This window comes from Cryptomeria japonica, chromosome 7, assembly GCF_030272615.1.
Source record: "Cryptomeria japonica chromosome 7, Sugi_1.0, whole genome shotgun sequence".
NCBI lineage: Eukaryota > Viridiplantae > Streptophyta > Pinopsida > Cupressales > Cupressaceae > Cryptomeria > Cryptomeria japonica.
In genome coordinates, this window is record NC_081411.1 from 615,738,189 (window position 1) to 615,748,665 (window position 10,477).

Sequence of the window (10,477 nt, forward strand, 5' to 3'; positions counted from 1 at the left end):
TTTGTAAAGGATATTCTCAAATGGAAGGAATTAATTATGGTGAGACATTTGCACCTGTAGCTATAATTGAAGCTGTTAGACTATTTCTTGCCTATGCAGCTTATAAGAACTATAAGGTTTATCAAATGGATGTTAAATGTGCATTTTTGAATGGTGAGCTTGAGGAAGAAGTTTACATTGAGAAATTTGATGGATTTTTATTGACAGATGACAAAGATATGGTTTGCAGATTGAAGAAAGCTTTATATGGATTGAAATAGGCTCCTAGAGCTTGGTATGCAAGGTTGGATAAATATCTTTTGAAGCTTGGTTTTACTAAAGGCAACGTTGATAGTAATCTATATTATAAGATCACTGATAATGATATTCTGATTATTGAAGTTTTTGTTGATGATCATTTTTGGAGGAGAAGATAAACTGTGCATGGAATTTGCTAACAACATGAAGAATGAATTTGAAATGTCCATGATTGGTGAGATGAAATATTTCTTAGGTTTGCAGATTACTCAAACTGACAAAGGGATTTTTATCTATCAAACTAAGTATCTGATGGAATTGTTGAAAAAGTTTGGTATGGAGAATTCCAAACCGGTAAGTACTCCTATGGCTACAAATGAGAAATTATCTATCAAGGATACTTCTACATTGGTAAATTTGACAAGGTATAAGTCTATGATTGGTGGTCTATTATATTTAACTCAGACTAGACCTGATATTATGAATGTAGTAAGTATTGTTTCAATATATCAAAATAATCCTAAAGAAAATCATGAATGTGCAGTAAAGAGGATATTCTGGTATTTGTAAGGGACAACAGAATATGGTTTATGGTATTCTAGAAATGATGATTTCACTTTATGTGCATATATTGACTCAGATTGGGTAGGTGATATTGATGATAGGAAAAACACTTCTGGTGGAGCTTTCTTTCTTGGAAATAAATTGGTTTCATGGATCAACAAAAAATAGTCATGCATTTCTTTATCTACTGCAAAAGCTGAGTATGTTGCAGCAACAACTAATTTCACTCAAGTCTTGTGGATGAAGCAAATGTTGAAGGATATCAGGGTAAATTGTAGTGAACTGGTAGTTATCTACTGTGATAACTCTGCAACTATTGACATGTCCAAGAATTCAGAATTTCACTCCAAGACTAAGAATATTTCAATAAAGTATAACTTTATGAAGGACAAGGTTGAAGCAAAGGAAGTCAAATTGGTTTATATGAACACTAAAGAATAGATTGCAGACATATTCACTAAACCGCTATCTAAGAAATCATTTGAGTATTTGAGAGATAGGTTAGGGGTTTTTGTCCCTTCGGCAGAGACTTGATTGATGAAGTTTGTCATTAGTCCAACATGTATTATCAGAGACATTATTCATTCCGACACTGATGAGTGGTGATACTACTCAGGGGGAGTAGTCAACTTTGAGATTCAGAGGTTTATATCATTGCTTTGATATTTTTGTCAGATTTCTGGCATTGATGTCAAAGGGGGAGTGATATTAATGTGAAAAATCATTCAGAACCTTATATAGAGATCATTCATAGGGGGAGAGCTATTGATTATTGGTTGGCTTCCACAGGGGGAGACTTGTTTGGCATTTCTTAGAATTGATGTTTTTCACATCTAGTGTTACCATCAATGCCAAAGGGGGAGACTGTTGGTATTATGGATGAATTGATTATGTTTTGCATTGATGTTTTGTCATTAATGTCAACACTAGCTATTATGGTTGGTTACCGACATACAAGTTTTGGTTAGTGGTAGAAGATCTAGTGTTACCGACATAAGAGATTATCTGTTGGACACTTCCGACATGATTGGATTAGTAAAGATGCTCTATGAGCATGTTTTGGTCAGTTGGTATTGGCTTGGTAATCAGATGCTATCATACACTCTGGTAAACCCTTACCGACACTAGTTTAAGGCTTTACCTGTAGAGCTTTCATTGAGAAATTGTGATAGGATGCATAATTGGTGTTGGTGCAACTTCTTCATGGATTTCAGGATGCTGAAGATGTTCTTTGATCATGCTTCAACTACTTGAAGACATTGATTTAGTGTGGTGGAACCAGAATAGGTCCGATACCTATCTAGGTTATGGACCAATATCATGCTAACGTGTACTCTACACGTTACCAGGATGATTCAAGATGATTCATGTATTTTTTATTATTGTTTTGGTCTTAAGATGACATGGCATATCATTGTAAATGAAATTATATAATCATCTTATTGTAATATCTTTTAGGTGGCCGACCTAATCGGTTTAGGCCTTAGGGTTTGTATAAATAAGAGCTAGAAACTCTTTGTAAAGTATCATGGTTATTTAAAAGGTCATGGTCAAGGAATGTAATGTGTGAATATTGTAATATCATTCAGGTAGAGGAGTTGATTGATCATTGGTGATCGAATTAGATTCAGAAGAAGATTTAGTCCTCCAACATTGAGCTTAACTGAGACTATAATCAGGCATGGTAGATGCTATATTCAGCAGTTTACTCTATTGGATTGTTGTCCATTTTATCTTGAGATGGTTGTAGCCTCTTTGTAGTCAGTGAGACTCTTTTGTAATGAGCAGTACACTCTAGGTAGTGTGCCTTCCTACAAGTGCAGGACCCTCATTGTGACACATACTTTTTGCAAAAGTATCATCTAATTGTGGGTAGGCTTCCCATCGTGGTTTTTCACGTACAAATCATGGTGTTATGTGGTATGGTTACCTTGCATTGATTATCTGGTTAATTGTTAAGTTGTATTGTTTACCAATATCTGTTCCTACTCGCATCTGTATGTGCTTTACCAATACTTGATTTGTTTAAAGGTTGTATTATGAATTAAAGTTATAATCTATTAACAATTGATTCACCCCCCCCTTAGTTGTTCACTGGTTATCCTAATAATAAACTCCTTTCTCTGATATGCAGTAGCAACTGTGGATTGTTTAGGAACTTTATCTGAGATGAACCTCCCTTGAGTGCCTACATGCTCTCCCGTGAATGATCTTTTTGACCAGAGGTTGTAGTCTGACTGCACTTGGGGAGCTCCCAAGCTTGATGCAATTGTGTTGTTTGTAAGTACGACATCCTCATCCTCCATCCAAGAGAATAAAGCATGGTCTAAAGTTATCTTCATTTCTTGTTCTATTGACATACCTTGCATCTGAGTGATGAGAGCTACATTGCCCATGCTAGGGGAAGCATAAACTGAATCATCTAAGGTAGTACCTTGACTTCGCTGATCTGCAATTTTTTGTTGCAAATTGCCTTTCAGACAGTTTCTTGGGGCATGGGCATTGTTACATGGGAAATGCCAAGAATTGGTGTCATCTGCTAGATTATTTTGTCCCACGGTAAACTCTTTAATGGTGCTAGGATAGATTGTTTGCAATAGATTGGGCATTGGAACTATCTAGCCATTTGACTGACTTGAGGAAGCTCGGTTATTCGCATATTGGTTTTGCTGATATGGGGGTCTATTCCCTTGGAAATTTTGTTGGAAGGGAGGTCTAGCAAGGGGATTTGGGATCTTTTCAAATTAATGATTTCATTTGAGAAAAATCTCAACAAATTTTTCATATCATTGACTTCCGCAGCCAGAGATGAAGAGGAAGACATACCTGCTTGTTGGGATCCTAGATACACATACATAGATTGGGGTGTGGACGTGCTAGGCATAGTTGGCTCAGGAAATTTAATTAATAACTCAGGGAAGACCGACATGAGCGGTCGTTGTGCAAGCTTTCCAACATCAATTAAATTATTTTTTGCTCGGTCCGCCAAGTCATACGCATCCAGGAGAGTATTTCCTTTGAGAAATTGAATCATCATAGATATATCCGAATTGAAGGCTTTCAAATAAAAAAAAATGCCATATTTGCGAGAGGATGAGTGGACAAAAATATCCTCTTCTAGGTCCTCTAAAACCTCATATCAAATTCTTTCACCACTTCCTGAGGAGCCCTTTTGATGGTAATCAACTACTGCATTAGAGATGATCTATCAACCTTGTTAGAAAATCTCTCAGAAGTGATCGCCCAGCTAGTCCCAATCAGTTATAGAGTTTGGAACAAGAGATCTATACCAATCTAAAGCTCTTTCTTTAAATGAAGCTGCAAGCAATCTCAAAGCTACATTTTACTCTGTAATGTTATGGACAGTGCAAACATCGGCCACATCTTGTAGGTGTTCCCCCGATGTCTAGGAACATTCTCTGGTGAATTTAGGGACAAATTTTAGCACGAAGGTGGGAATTGGACCCTATACTATGGGTGGAATGGGAGGAATGAGAGGACTACTGCTATTCCAAGTCACAAAATTTATAGGAGGAACTTGAGCCATGACTACAGGAATAGGTATCGTAGGGGTAACAGGTGGATTATGGGATGAAGTAGCTGCAGAAGAATGGACGTTTACCAAGGGTGGTAGAAGCAAACTAGAATTTAACATTGTTTGACTCCTGATAATATCTCTATGGCTCATAAAATTTCTTAGGCTTGTTCAAAATTAGGTCCCACTGGCCGTGCCAGGGAAAAGAACTGTTGACTACTAATTTTGCATTAAACGCTAACAACCTTATGGGAAATTAAGTGATGTGGGACCTTTTGCACGAGATTCACTGAATAACCTCCAAGTTTGAGAAGCCGACTCTTGATACAATTGGGGGAGAAAAGGGGGAGAAGAAAACTTAAAAAAAAGCTACACTACTTAGGCGATACGCCAAAATATTTTTAGGATATTTGCAACGTAGAAAATGCAGATACACACAGTTTTAAGGCCCATTAAACAATCTACATGCTCACCACCATTTGAGAAGATAATTAAACCAAACTCATTCAACATAATATGACATTTACCATTCATCCAATAGTAACAAGTCCTAAAACATAGTTTAATCCGTAGAGTCTCACAACATATATCATAGAAGTTACTGAATTCGAATATAGCACAAAAGTTAGTCTATTAAGCTTCAAATAAAACAACCATAGAGGCCATAGGCACAATCTGATATGTCTATCATTCACCAAATTTAATTAACATAAAGGCTTTTCAATGAGCCAAAGTCTAATCAATTCTCACAAAAGTTTGAACCCTTAAAAAAGAAGAAAGGCGGCTTATAAATAGTCTTCGACCCTCGACAAACAACAAGAAAGCATCCGAAAAATATCAACAACCACTCTCGATTAGGAATCTTCCCACACGATGCTCACATAGTTGCATGCGAGTGAAAACAACCTTTGATGTTGTTATTCTAACTACATTATGGTGACCCCTGCACCTGCCAAACAAGAAAATTGTGGTGCAAACAACATTCTGGTTCATGAACCATCAAAGAAGACACACAAAAACTCAGGGGAGACCCAAAGTCAAATGCAAAAAGGGAACCAAAACATGCAACGCGGAGCCACCAAGTGTCACTGTCAGCACATGAAAGATGGTGGGGCTTGGAAACATACGCCAAGGAAAAGACCTATGCCACATGGTAGCTCTGCGTTCTCTCAACATTGGGCAAGAAAAGTGAGCCACTTAGAGAAATTATAGGACACCACTTGGCACACACACGAGCAATCGAGAGAGAAAACCGAAAATTAAAGGAAGGGGCCGAAACTTTACCAAAATGCCTCTCATGAGCAACTTTGAAAGAATATTAACACCACTTTAGATGGAATTGTCCTTTCCTAGGATGCATTGTTACTTGTGTCAGGTGTTTGAGTTTTAGATAGCTCCTACCCACCCTTGCATCTCATTAGGCCACATGTCATTATTGTGTGTTCTCTTTCCCTATTGCCTCGCCTTTATAAGTAGGCTCATGTACATTGTATGTTGATTGATTTTTGCATCTTGATGAGATTATAATTTGTTGTTGTCTATTTATTTTTCTCTTGCTTTTGTGCTATTCATTGGCCTCTAGATCTTGGGTTTCTAGTCAATTCTTACATGACATCGGAGCCAATAGGGTGACTACAGTCTTTTTGGAGAGATCTTGGTGCATTTGAAGGTTTGCATATTGACATATCTAGGGAGCCACGAATTTTTGGAGAATCTTATGCCAAATTCGAGATCACCATTGCGTCCGAGAGGTAGTTTCCATGAATTTTTGAGTATAAATTTGCTTACATTGGGTGAGAGTTGATCTCGAGGCATCATAAATATTTATCCTCCTTGGCAGTATGGGCATCATCATTACAGGTGGGTACAATTTAAAAAATATAATATTTTCTGCGAGTTAATATTATTTCTGCATTTATTAAAATATTTGTAATTTTTTGTTGTATAAGGTATTTTAAAAATTTTGTACAAAGTTTTTTTGGGGAATGTTTTCTTTTTCATAAGGGGTATAGGTCCATAAACCTGCCTCCCCCCATACTATGTCGTATGTTTTTTGAAATGAACTACCTCTCCTAGCTACTCCACCCATCATCATTACTTTAGCTTTCGGTGTACTTGCTTTCTCGGCCAGCTTCCACTACGATTGACATCTCCTAGGCTCCAACGCCCACTTGCTCAAGCCTCACTAGTCTGATGACCTCTGGCCTCACCATCTGACGACCTCCATCACCTCAAGCCACCTCTGGCATCACTTAGTTTGTCGCCACTTGGGCTACTGCTATCCATCTCCTATGCTCAGCCAGTCTCTCGCCACAGTCTGACAACGATGATCACTCTCTACTCTACCTTCGACAACAATGATGTTCAGCTGGCGGCATAAACCGGTGACTTCCACTCAGTGACCCCCATCAATTGCCAATCAACACTCAGCATGTGGTGCGATTACATTTTCTCAATAAGCCTAGTCAACACCACTTAAGTGACACATGGTATATCCTCATTCGTCGGACCATGCATAGGCAATGCACAAATAGCCACGTCGACTTGCATAGTCAGCAAGGCCACACCATCCTCCATATTACCACACAACTTTTTCAGTCAACCTACCCCATCAACATCCATATGGTCCATCTAGCCTACCATATCATCATCCATTCACTACCATGCTAGCATCCGTACACTACCATGTCAGTAGTCCATACTGTACAGATAGTCCATATAGGCAAGGGTTTTCGGCATGATGCTCAAATGAACATTAAATTTAAGATAGTGAATTGCTGATGTCAATACTTTTTTTGAAAATTTTAGACCCCTCTTTCTTGAGCTTTTTGATTTTGTAGTCTAACTTTGAAGACTCATAACTTGGTCATTTTGAGGTCTTTTTTAGTGCATTTTTTATTTGGGCTAATTTTTTGTGTACTTTGCCGTGGTGTAGTTATTTTTTGATTTTGGTGGACACATTTTTTAGAAAACTTAGTTCTTCATAGATGTACCTATCTAATCCTCAATTCTACAACTTCTCAAGCTCCGTTCAGGCTCATATGACCTCCTTTTCAGGTGCCATTTTTTTTGAAAGTGCATAATTTTTGGTCTACTTTCTTTAGGTGCTATATGTTTTTCATAATTGTGAGTAGAAATATCACTTTAAAAATTTGTTTTTTTTGCCCTATTTTGGTACATGTAATGCTTAGATCTCAGTTAAGGTCTTTTGCATCATTGATTTGAGTCTTCTATAGCCTATTTGAGGAATTTGTAATCATTTAAATCAAAATCCCAACTTGCCTTTGTTTGCAAGTGGCCCATTGTACACACACTAAGTATAAAAGTGCTAAATCATCTTTTTTTTTGAGGGGGGGGGGGTGGTTCTTTAGTGGTGCCTTGTGTGATTGTGCCTCTCTCTATCTTGTTCTCTTTCATTTTTAGTTATGGGCTCTCCTAAATTTCCACTTCCAACTCCACATAATTATGCATCATGGAAAATTAAAGCTTGGAGTAAGTTAATGGAAAAAGACTAATTCATTAAACAAATGAAACAATGGTAATGCTAGCGGATCCTAAAGCTAATCCAAATGCTCAAATGGAATGACTCACTAAAAATTCTATGGCTCTTTGAACTTTGAGAAAGTATATATTGTTAGCAGCAACCAATAAGTAAGACTGAGAAGGGGGGGTGAATCAGTCTTCACCAAAATAACAAACTTAATCACAAAACACAAATCTGATAAACTATAGTAATAAGACAGATAAGAAAATTAACAACACAACACACAACACCAAGATTTTGACATGGAAAACCCAGTTAAGAGAAAAACCACGGTGGGAACCTACCCATAATAAGATGATACTTTGCAGTAGTATGAGAAAATGTTACAATGGGGAATCAACATGCATTTAGGCACATTGCCTAGAGCTCACTGCTCAAATATAATGGCCCGAAAGGATACAACCCTCAGGGAAGTTTGATTGAATTACAATAAGATTTGGACTACAATCTGGAAGAAGTGAACTTAAAGAATAACATCTCCAAATGCCTGATTACAGTTCCGGTTAAGCATAGATGTCTGCCCTGCAACACCAATCTCACCTCAAACTCAACACCGAAGGATAAATCACTTGTTCACACACAAAAATCTCTCTGATAATGCAAACACAACATCGACACCTAAATTACATGACTATATCACCCATATATATAATTCATCAACCTTGATAATAAGGTCGGCTAAACCCTCAACCCTCAACTCCAAAATTACATCACATGATACAAAGATCTACCATCGGACCAATATAATGGTTTACATAGCATAACATGGTGTGAAATCAAATTTCCAACTAATCAAAACCACCAGAAATCATGCCATGATCAACCGCAACATGCTACACCACCGAGAAAACCATATAACATGAAAATCATCATCGGTTGATAGAAACCACCAAAAAATCACACAATGATCAATGTGGATCGCCAAAATAAATAGGACATGACTAAGAAACACCAATAAACACGTTAGAATCATCAGGAACAATTGCACCCACACCGGTTTTCAAATCTTCATCGATTAATGTCTGAAAGCTCAAGAACACAATTAATCAGGAACATCTATCATGAAGAAAGATAACTTGCAGACCACCAAATCATGATCCATATGAATTTAAGATAAACAAGACCATCCCAAGCAATATCCCAAAAACTCAGCACAAGATCTGATCACACCAAAATATATCGGAGAATATACCAAACTCGACAAAACAGTGATCAACAAACCAACACTACAAACCAGATCGTAAGATCTTCCCAATCTGCAATCACCGGAGCAAATCACAGGAATATGTTGACATCAATGACAAAAATATATCCTAGCAACAACAAGGACCAACAATAACATGTATCAGATGAACTTATCTTCACATTAATAAATGCGATACAATGAAAGAGGCTTGGGAGATATTTGGTAAATTGTATGGCCAAGTAGATGAGATTAGGGGCTACATGCTTGACAAGGATCTCACAATGTTTCATCCCAAGGATTTTGATACAATCTAAGACTATGTCACTAAAGCAACTGAGTTAATAGCAAAACTCAAGGATTGTGGAATTGACGAGCAGGTGCATAATTGGTTTACAATTTTTTGAACAAGCTTCCATATGAGTATGCAACCTTTGTTTCTAGCTTCTAACCCATCGGTTGACTTCAGGTGCTTCATTCAATACACCATCATTTGATGCATTTGCAGAAATATTGATGCTTCAACAAGCAAATTTGATCAATACGAGGATTCTCAAGTCTTCAAAGTCCAAAGCTTTGGTGGCTAATCAAGGGAATCAAATGAATCAAGGAAAAGGCAAGAACCAAAAGTAATCTAAGCAAAAGCCACAACAAGATAGAGCACAATCATCCTCTCCACAACAAGGCAATTATTCATCCTCTTCTAAGAAGGGAAATTAAAACAAGAAGGAAAAGACAACTTGTTCATATTCCAAGCAAGTTGGTCATGATGAGCATTTTTTCCACTCTAAGAAAATTGATGAGTTGACAAACATCATTAAGAATAACAACATCAATGTTCCATCCACCTACAAGAAGAAGGATTAATCTCCTTCCACTTCCTCATAGTCAAAAGGAAGGGGGCAAGTATTTGTGGCAATAACAGGTTCTTCACAAGAATGAACACTTGACTCAGGTGCCTCTCATCACATGGGCTCTACAAGGGAGCAATTTTCTTCATTGGAGCCATCCAAGGAACCTCACATTTTTATAGGAGATGATACAAAAGTGGAAGTTGAAGGGAAGGGTTCAATTCACATGGATGATGGAACATTTGAGAATGTTCTCTATGTACCTAATGTTGGTATTCTACACTCTTATGAGAATAGTTGATGTTGTCATTGATGGCAACCAATTGGCAACCAACTGGCAACCAACCGGCAACCAACCGGCAATAGGTTTCTACATGCACTGACAGATATCATACACCGACAGACACCGACACCAGCAGGTGCTTACACCGGCATTCAAATTACATCGGCAACAAAGCATACCAACACTTAGGCTGACATGGGATGAACTTTTGTTTATTAATTATCTTTTGTAAGATGACTTGGTATATTGTAAAAGACTCATATATGTATGAGATCTTATA